This window comes from Aythya ferina, assembly GCF_964211825.1.
Source record: "Aythya ferina genome assembly, chromosome: 1".
In the NCBI taxonomy this organism is placed as follows: Eukaryota; Metazoa; Chordata; class Aves; order Anseriformes; family Anatidae; genus Aythya; species Aythya ferina.
In genome coordinates, this window is record NC_140296.1 from 12,369,155 (window position 1) to 12,379,622 (window position 10,468).

The window sequence follows — 10,468 nt, forward strand, 5'->3', positions numbered from 1 at the left end:
TTTGGGGTCACCAGGCTATGACCCACCCACAGCTGAAATCCCAATGGTGCCTGTGCTTTGGAAACCGTCTGCCAGCCCACTGTCCTCCGTGGGCTGCCCTGGAAGAAAACAACCCTTTATTTGACAACCGTAAATCATATTTTGGGTATGATGCCAGCTGCTCTGTGGTTCCCTTCAGTTCCTGCTATGTCCAGGTGAAAAATCAGCAGCTAGGTGACATACAGATGTCCTCCTAGAGCCGGTGCTTGAGGAGAGAGCTGTCAGCTCCATGCAGAGCTCTTTTTCTTTGTAATAACAACTTAGGAGCACACACACAACTGCTGAGCAAGGGCACTGCTCTCAGCTGGGGCTGGCCCTGTGCTGCAGGGAACTCCCAAAGTGGAGGTTAGGAAATGGGGAGGTGGCCTGAATGCTGTCCTGGTCAAGTGGGGAACACAGGAATATTGCAGCAGGGCAGTCTGGGGGATGTAGAGAACAAAAAATTCATAAGGAACCAAGTTGCACTAGTTTCACTGCTCAAAGACCAAGACATTTTCTGGATCAGTATACACAGAAGAGGAAACTATTAAAATCTACAGTAATGATCTTCTGTTGTTTGTCTGCTTAAAATGTCTACTGAATGTGATGCTGGATTCTGTTCAATGCTAATGCTTTTATAGATGCATTTTACTAACGAGATTTGTATCTTAAATTTGTTTTTTCATTGCTTGGTCTGCAGTAGCAAACTGCTGCTGTCTTGGAACTCACTGTGATGGCATTGTTTGTACTGCTTGGTCTTAACAAGACCTTGTAAATGCCTCCATGAATTTCTTTAAATATAAGTGGTAATGAAAGCACAAGGAGAGGAAATACCTGGAAGTGAAAGACAATTCTTTCTCATCTTATTTACATAGCACTGCTATGGATTTCATCTGGCTTTCACATACACGAAGAGATTCAGACAGGTGTTTACGTAGATGGTGGGTTGAATTCCCACTGAAATCTTTATATTGCAAGGATTAAAATGGTTATCATTCAAGGATTATATTGCATTAAGGGACCTATAGTACCAGCCTGGCATTTATTTTAATTGCTTGAAAGTCAATAAGTGGGTTTTCAAATAAATAAACGGAGCAGAGTTTGCCCAGGATTTAACTTTCCCTCCAAGCTGTGAAGCAAGCTGGCAGTTCGGGGTGCCGGACCTGCTCTTCATGGCGATTCTTGCTTCCTACGTCGCCATCTAGTGATAGAAGGAGTGAAGAAAACCTTACTCTTGTACCACTGTAGTACTACACATAGGAATAAGGCAATGGCAATGAATATATTATATGGAACTAAAGAAAATGCATGGAATATATATATATTTTACTTAAATAGTATGAAGAGTTTCCGTTATCAGTGTTGTCTTCTGACAGACAGTTGAGCAGTTTTTCTTACACACAATGCTAAAAGATCTTGTCTTGATTTTTCTGATAATTTTTTCAGATTTATAGAGTCCAAGTTCCAGGGCATTCAGCACTGTGGGGTCGTGTTGTGTCCTCAGATTTTTAGAATTTGACCTCCAGTCAAGATACAAGTTTTCAAAAAAGTCCAGTTTACTGCACTCTGAATTTCCTAAAAAGTTCCCTAAAACAAATAGGCAAGCTCATCTGTCGCATAAAAAAATATTGCTACATTCACATTGCAGTTACTGTAAAGTTTGAGCTCTTCTAGAGTTCAGTGATATCTGGGATCCTATGGACATCCCTCCCTTTAAATGGACTTTTCCTCCGTGGGGTATTCTTTCCCTAAGATAAACAATGGGAAGCTCAGAGCCCACATTTCCCAGGGACTGCTTCCTGCACCAGAGCAGCATTTGCAAACCCTCTATGACTCCCAGGCATACTGAGCATCAGGCTGGCTCATAACCAAATAAGAGTGCTGGAAAGAAAAATAGGGGGAAAAAAACAACAAAACAAAACAAAAATGACAACAGTGAACTCTCATGCTTTTGAAATAAATTTTCATCAGGCGCAAGGAGGTCTAGCATCACAGGTTCTTAGCAGGGACTGTTATTTTCGCTGCTCACTAGTTTACATCAGCAGGGACTCCTTGTCCCTTCACCAAAGGCCCTACTCAGTCCATTTATCTCATACACTAAATACAGACACAGATGTGAATTAAACAGACTATAACTGTTTTATCACCTGAACGAGCTGCTAGGACTTGTAGGGAGCCCCTCAATTAAAGCTCTGCCTGGAGCACAGAAACTAAATACAGGGTCATCTTTCTTTCTTTTGTTCGTTCTCTCATTCTTGCTTTCTGCCTGCTGAACTCAACCTCCTACAGAGTTCCTAAAGAGAATATCACAGGAGACTTGTTATCTTGCATTCCTCTGCCTCCTGTTCCTCTTCCATGGAAGACCATTTTCCTAATATCAAGGAAAATCCCCATAAAGGATAAGCCTGCCCAAAAGCCCTGCTAGCTGCTGGCTTTTTGACATGATTCTTGTCATATCTGCTATCACGCTAGCCAGTACCAACAGAGAAATTTACTTTAATCGTTACAGTTTATTAGCAGACAATATATTAAAATTAAATTTCAAAGCATATTTTAAAGAATTTCTATCTCAATTAAGAATTTTTTTGAAAATTTAAAAAGTTTTCTGGAGCATAAAGGTAATATTCAAGCTTATTCTAAATGCTTTTTTAATTATTATTTTGGCATACTTCTGTTAATAATGCAACTTTTCTCAGAGACTGCAATTCACTTCTGCACAGAAGCCTTTTTAAAGAATTAAATAGGGTTTATGAGATTCTTAATCCTGGTTCTGGCTCTTTGTGCAGGGTTGAATTTCATAGAAAGAGTGAATTTCAGACAAAGGAGACCAATGGAGTTAACATTTAATCTCTTTTTGAAGCACTGAGAGCTTTGTGGTCTCACGAGATTCTGAAATCATGTTCCATATACAAAAGTTTTCTTTGTCTGTTTTGTAGGGTGGATCACAATTACTAGGTGACTTGCATGTTTATGTTGTCTGCAGTGCCTTTGGCAGTGCTTGTTGTTCCTGCTATTTAAAAGTCCTAATAATGAATAAAATGTGTAGTCTACTTTGCCATAGAAGTGGAAGTTATATTTTGCTTTCTGTGCCTGAAGTATATATAGCCTAATAGTAGGAGGTGTAACAGAGTTAATGTTCAATATAATTTTTATTTAAAGATCACCTGAATTGTGCTCCAATTCCATCCCAGTATAACTCACTGTATTTCATTTTCACTTCCTTAAGATTAAAGAAATATTCTGATCTTTCACCGTCAGATAGAATATTAATTGCATGCTTCTGTATTGAAGTAAAAGATTGAGGAGTAAATAGGATTTGATGTTTATCTGGTGTCAGTATGAGTGCGAGGCGTTCCTGTCCAGCCTTGGAAAGGCTCTGTTTGAACATTGTCGTGGTTTAGATAGCATCAGCAATAACATGACCACATTGATGTGCTGAGTTTGGAGCAAGAGCTATTCAAGGCATAACTTAAAAGCAACCACACGAATTATGTAACGAAGGTCAGGATTTATGTGCGATGTGAGGAGTGGCATTTTATGATACTTTTGGAGTTTTTCACCTTCATTTTGATATTTCTTTGACAATTTACTTTTAGCTTTTGTGTGGTTTATTTTCTCTTTGTCACAAACCATGTATAACCGTTTGGCAGCAGTTCTCTAGCCGGAGCAGAAACTTTTGCCAGGAAGAATGTGATGAATCATGATGTGTGACCAGAATAGTTGTACTATTGAAATGGCCAGGAGTAGATGTCATTCCACCCATAAAACCGTAATTAGCTTCTCTGGTGTATTTAACCTGGGACAGTGGAAACAAGGAATTCTTAGAATAAACTGTAGTGGCAAAAGCATTTATCTGCTTGTATAAACTGCATCTACACTAACCTTTTACTGTGACGACGATCCCAGAATATCAATACCTGCAAAGCTTTTCAAGTATAGACAGTCTTAATTTTTTAACTGGCTTGATTAACATCTGTTAGAAGCCCTCTTTTATTTTTTATTTTTTTATTTTATTTTATTTTTCTGCCATATATATAAGTAAAAAAAATATTTAAACTAAAATGATGCCAATGCTTGACTGGTTAACCTCAGCTGCATGCGATACACAGAGAATACTCAAGTATATGCAAATAAACTGACATCCCTCCAAATCATTTCTTATTGTACTATTTTTTTTTTTTTTTAAGTGAGGGGATGAAGGTGAAGTAATCCTGTTTGTAAGGAGGTAGAAATGTAGTTATTATTGCTATAAAGGTTAGAAAGCTATTAAAGTCTATTAAATCTATTTCTATTACATAGAAATCTATTACATTAATTTGCATAAAAACAAAATCAGAATAAAGTACTATCTCATTCCAGGGATTATGCTTCTTCTTCTTTAAGATTTACTATTTGACAAGTAATAAAGAACCCTTCGCCTAAGGTTATTATTGTTTGCATTCATGTCTTTGGCTCCAGAAAAGACAGATACCAAGACAGTTGCAGAGCAATTGAGGTTTGGTTCTTAACCTGCTGCTAACTGAGCCCACAAGAAAAGTTCAACTGGCTTCAACCTCACAGAATTGTACCCTGACAGAACAACACAGAAAAATGAGATGCATGTAGAGATGCATTAGAGAGATAATAAAGAGCAGGGTATTCTTTAGTATTCTTTGAAGTACATATAATATGTTTTAAAATACATTTGGATTAGATGAAAAAGGTAACTGCTGTGGAGAGTCCTTTCCTTTGTTAAAGGAATTAAACTAGAAAATGGATTTCCACTTTAGGTATTCAACTCTGAAATACTTATTTTTTTCACATTACTGTGAAAGTTGCACATCTACCCTTGTTCAATATTCTGCTCCACTTCCTTTGCATTTTCTTGTATTTGCTGACCTTTCATTCAAGATCTGGTCCGTAATGCAGCAATGCTGAATTTAGGGGGCATATTTGTACTTTAAAATCTGTGAAACATAATTGGAGATATATGGACAAAAATTATATGTATTATGTATCAAAGGTACCCCAAAGCAAACTGTAGACAAGACAGACACAAATGCTGGTATCCAGTAAAAGATTACTTTTTTTAAGCACAAGTTCCTTGTAATTTTAATAACTGATTGTTTTCCTAAACAAACATGTTCACCCAGTGTATAGGTACAGTCTTTGCAGAGGCGCAGTGGAGTGGTGGGGTTTTTCCTCTCCCTCTGTATTTAAAGTTTCCCATCTGCTTTACTATAGGGAAGTTCCTGCCTGTTCCTCCCCTGCAAAAGTAGCCCTTGAGCTCACCTAAGCCCTGCTACACGATGCCAAGGTTGTGATGTGGGTTCTGGTAAGCCAACAGGAAAAAGCAAATGAAAAGGCATCACAGAAAGCTTCTGTCTTGAAATTCTACCTTGGAATTAACAAAACCAGAGGACAGTAGGTTGAAGCCAGTACAGGATCTCTGAGATTATCCACTTCCTTTGAGATTATATAGATCAGGAACATCCTAATTTCTACCTCCTTTCCCCATGCTCCCAAATAGCAGCTGGTGCACAATACCAGCATTTTCAGCAAGGTGAGATAGGCCTGAAAAAATGCTGCTATGTAGGTGAGCAGTTAGGGGCTGAATTGCCTCTGAACATTGGGAATGACAAAATAAACTGGTCGTATGAGAGGGCTCCAAGACCTGTGCTCCTCTGGGGTCTCGGGCTAGATTTTTATCTTAGATTTCTTAGGCTAATGTAGTTTCTAAGTTCCTTTCCCATGACTTTTCTATTTCTGATGTTATCTAAGCATATGTGGCATACTTTCCCATTCGGACATAGGGGTGTATAGTTCATTAACTGAGGGCTTATATTTTAGTTACATGACATGCCTGAGGATTGTCATGGCTACTTTAAGCACATGGGGATATTGTGGGAGGGAAAAGAAAGTTCTTAGTTCTTGGTGGGGAGTGTGGGGAGAGTTGCTTTTATTAGATGTGGACATTTGCCAGTAGCTTGACTATAAAACTAGTTCTGACTGTAATTTTTATTGTTTGAAAGGCTTTCATATTCCCCCCCCCCCCCCCTTTTCTTTTGTAATTGGGCTTACTAAAAAGGAATTATTGGAAATATATAAATATTGGAAATACAATTATTCCTTAAACATCTTTCTTCTGTCCAAAGATAAATCTTTCTTTCTGTCACACAAGTTGAAAAATAGCTACATAACCAAATGTGAAGTAAACATGTGACAATGAAAAACTTCCTTAAGCTTTCTGTGATTGCTCATACTAAACACTTAAGAATTTCTTCCATGTGATTATAATGGTATCATGCAATTATATGGACTGTTGCGTTCACTTAAGGTGCTTACTTCAATACTATGGTGTAATATTTTCATATTGTATTTTTCTTATTACTTTTGGCTCTATCGAACTCAAGCACATCACATTCAAAGTTGGTAAAGATGGTGGTTAAATCACGTCTTCAGTTCCAAGCATCACATTGGCAAAGTGGTTAATGTTGTTTGTAAGCAGAGTAGCCCAGAGCAGAACATGAGGATGTAACCGTAGGATTGCTGGATCTCTGCTTTGCCCATGTGCTAGGATAAGTCAAGACACAATGATTTTGTGGGGAGACACAGGAGAGGCATTTCAATTTGACTTTCTGTTACTATTTTGAATATTCATCATATTTATCACTTGTATTAGAGAACAGCTACCAGTTCAGACACAGGCCTGCAGCATTAGTTGGCTACTGCGGAAAGCTTGTCACTGGTCCTTGGAATGTACAATTTAATGATGAGGAGACAGAGGGTGCATAAAGGAAACCAAAAAGGAGCAGAGGGACACAGCCAGTTATTTATGATTGCAATGATAACCAAAGGTCACAGAACCACAGTTTCGTAAACAGCGTGAATCAAATCTCAGATAACTTTGGAATTGGATTGTTGTTTTGGCAGAAAACAGCATTTCTGTAGCATTAAGTTATTAAACCAGCCCCTTCTCCCTCTGACAGTGCCAGACAAGTAGGAAACATAGGCAGTGATCTCATAATTTTAGCTGGAGAGCTAAAGGAAGTGAAAGGAATTGAGTGAAGCACCTAAAAAAATAATACAGGAGAAAACTCCTGTGCTTATAAAGACGATTTCATTCAAAATAAGCTTGCTTTATATACATACATATTTGGGCAAACTCACAGTGACTGCTTACTCCACTTGAACATGATTAAGTGATTAGTGCTGATCATATTTCCTGCAGCTGGAGAGATGTATTTGCTAAGTCAGCCATAGTTTCTGCCCCCCTTTAGACCTCTGTAGTATTTAGCTTAGTCAAAATTGACAGCGCTGTTTTAGCCAAGGCTATATTCAAGCAAACGGCAAAATTCTGCTTAGCACCCTCCTCTAGACATGCCCCTTTATATATAGTTGGTCCTGCACCTGCATATTTTGCTAATATCCCTTTAGGTGGGGTTTGCTAGCGGGACTGGCACCTTTTTTTGTTCCTGCTCCTTACAACTGAGTAGGCAATGAAGGAAACTTCCTGAAGTACAGGTTCATGAGTTCTGCCTGTGATTCCCCATCTTCCCCATCCCTGATACTCAATAACCCCAGAGCTAGCAATTTCCAGCTGATACTCTTCTCTGCCTCCCAATTCCCAACAAACACACACTTCTTTGTGACACTTGGGGCTGGCAACTCCAAGTTTGGGAGTGAATGTAATGGGAATATCTGGGGAAATAATGGGAAATAGCAAAAAAGGCGGCCAAGAATCTGCTCAGATATGTTGTGACTACTTTCTGTCCATGCTTCAGAACGGAATAGCCCACATTGCCAATGCTTCTATCTCCAAGAATATCTGTGAATTAGTTAAGTAGGAAAAATAACAATCTTCTTTTTTCTTTCTGTGGAGGCAACAGAAATAAAACATATTACAAACATTGTTCCTTATGAATGCTCACAAAATTTTTACTTAACATTGTATTCACTTGAGAAATGTGAATCCCAGGAATCCATGCTGAAACAACAGAACCCTGTATCAAAAAACTCTACATTCAGTATTTATCTTCTGATAAACTAGGTGTTAAGGTAATTGGGCGTTAAAGTCACATTTAGGCCCTTAATTTCCCATTGAAATCTGAGTGTATCAGGCCCTGAGTCCTATGTAGACACTTCAATGTCATTAATTTCACTTAAAATTAAATATTTTAAAGCTTGTGAGACTCTCAGCTTTGCTTCTTGTTGGTGTTTCTATGTATTTTTGAGTGAAAAGGCACCTCTGTCCATTGTAAGAGCAAATGCTGCACAGAAATCATGGCATGGTATACCCCTGAATAACCAAGTGATAATTTGAGGGGCCTTTTCACAGGGAGGAGACCAGGGGAGCAGGAGAACCATGGTGGCACTAGGAGCAGGAATGATGGATATTTCACAGCACAGTAAGATTATTGTGGTACGCAGGTCTTCTAGTACGCTAGAGAGAAACAGGGAAAGTACTACAGAATGACACGGAAGAAAATAAAGGATGTTCCCTTGCCCGTTTATCTATAATTAGGGTGGATAACTGACTAGGGGCAATGTTCCTTGACTGGAAAGCAAAGGTGCCAAACAGAAAGGTCGCATCCCAGCCAAGAACCATCCCAGCGAAGGCCTGATCACAGGCCAGGGCTGGAGCCGCCATGGGCTTGAGCCTGCGGCCTCCTCCCAGCTCTGCCAGCAGGCCGGCACCTTCCCACCCACAGCCAGCCCCCTCCTTCACTGCTGGCATATTTTCAGCTTTTCCAATCTATGCAGCTTTATTGCTTTCTTGTTGGAATGAGCTTCTAGGGGAAGAATTTGAATAGGGTCTTTAGCATAGGGAGTTATGCCTTGTAACAGCCGTCTGCTAAAATCGGCATTTAAAACAGGTTTTTAATAATGGTTCTTGAGGAAAGAAGAAAGAACTGTTACTCTAGGATAATTTAATGATAACCCTTCCTCATTAGTTGACAGGTGCCGATTTGTCTTTATCTGATGCACTTACTGTAGATTATGCAATGCTGATTGTATTTTGGGACAGAGCTGGATTTCTGCATTTGTCAGATACAGGCTCAGGAAGTTGCTGAGTTGCTGTGCTTGCTCTTTTATTCTGTTTTGATGAAAAAGAAAACACATCGTTACTGAAATTAAGAAGTGGGGTGTTTCAGAAGCTGTTTAATAAACTTCTTTATCAATAAAGAGATTTTTTTTTTTTTTTTCAAATCCAATGCTTTGTGTAGAAACGGTTTGGTTGAAACCATCTCTTCACCTTCAAAAGTGCTTAAAGTATTTTTCAAAATTGCCACTATATTAATGTAATATTTTCAAAATGGAGAAGACCTGGTCTTATGTTTCAAAATATTTTTGTTTGAAAGTATATGTTAATGGCAACGCATTATAAGATTTACTAGAAATGACACATTCAAAATTTCCTGAATAAAATGGTTTGCACCTTGCATCAGCTCATACCATTTTGATTAACTTTTTGTTCAGATTAATTAACATTTTTGTTCAGATTCATATTTTATTTACATGTTGCCTCTTCCTTGCAGCTTGGAATAAGATTTATTTACAAAAAGTTTAAAAGCTTCTCTCATTAAGTAGACCAATTCCCACTGGTCCTATTAAAATGAGCCAAGACTGAAAACAAACCAGCAGAAAAGTCTGATTGTTTGTCTATAAATCTACAGCCATGGGAGACGGGTTGGAGAAGGGGGGGGGAGAGGAATGACCATATGTGTTCTCTGGATTTGATGCAACATAAGATAAATTAAACTGTGTGGTAGATTTGCTTTGTAGCAGATCAAAGAAGTGGAGAGGGGGCCTGAAAACCCAAACGTAAATCACAAAAGACTGCTGAATTTGCAGAATAATTTGGGTTTTTCCTCACCCAGAACGCAAGCAGCCAGTGGTGCTTCCACAGAGTCCTGAAGGGAGCTGCTTGCTTGAATCAGGGCTATGTGCTGGGAACCGGAGCTCTATGGGCCCTGTGCTTTAGTTCATGGATTGCTACTTTCTGGTTCTGGTGCAGCTGAGACAAAGCCTCTGGAAAACAGACTCAGAGTCAGGGAACGTGAAAGGGAAGCCAGGCAGGGCAGCCATACCCAAAAGCCTTGGAAATGCACATGAAGACTCCCACTGACTGCAGTGTGCTTGCAGCACTGAACTGAACTTGGGATACATCAGTGCTTCCTTTGGGATTGGTTTTGGTTTTGGATAGTGCCATGACATTCAGCAATTCTTTGGCCTTACTGCACAACAGAGCTTATTAGCCTATTTCAAGATGATCTCTCTCTCTCTCTTTTTTTTTTTTTTTTTTTTTTTTTTTTTTTTTTTTTTTTCCCCAGATCTTCATGAGCACGCTTCCGCTCTGAGCTGTACTTATATTCCAAAATGCCTTTCTCTTTAGTGTTCAGAGAGAACTTTGTGCAAGTATTTTTTACATTCAATCTTTAACAGGCTATCACAGGCAACTCTGGCCCCC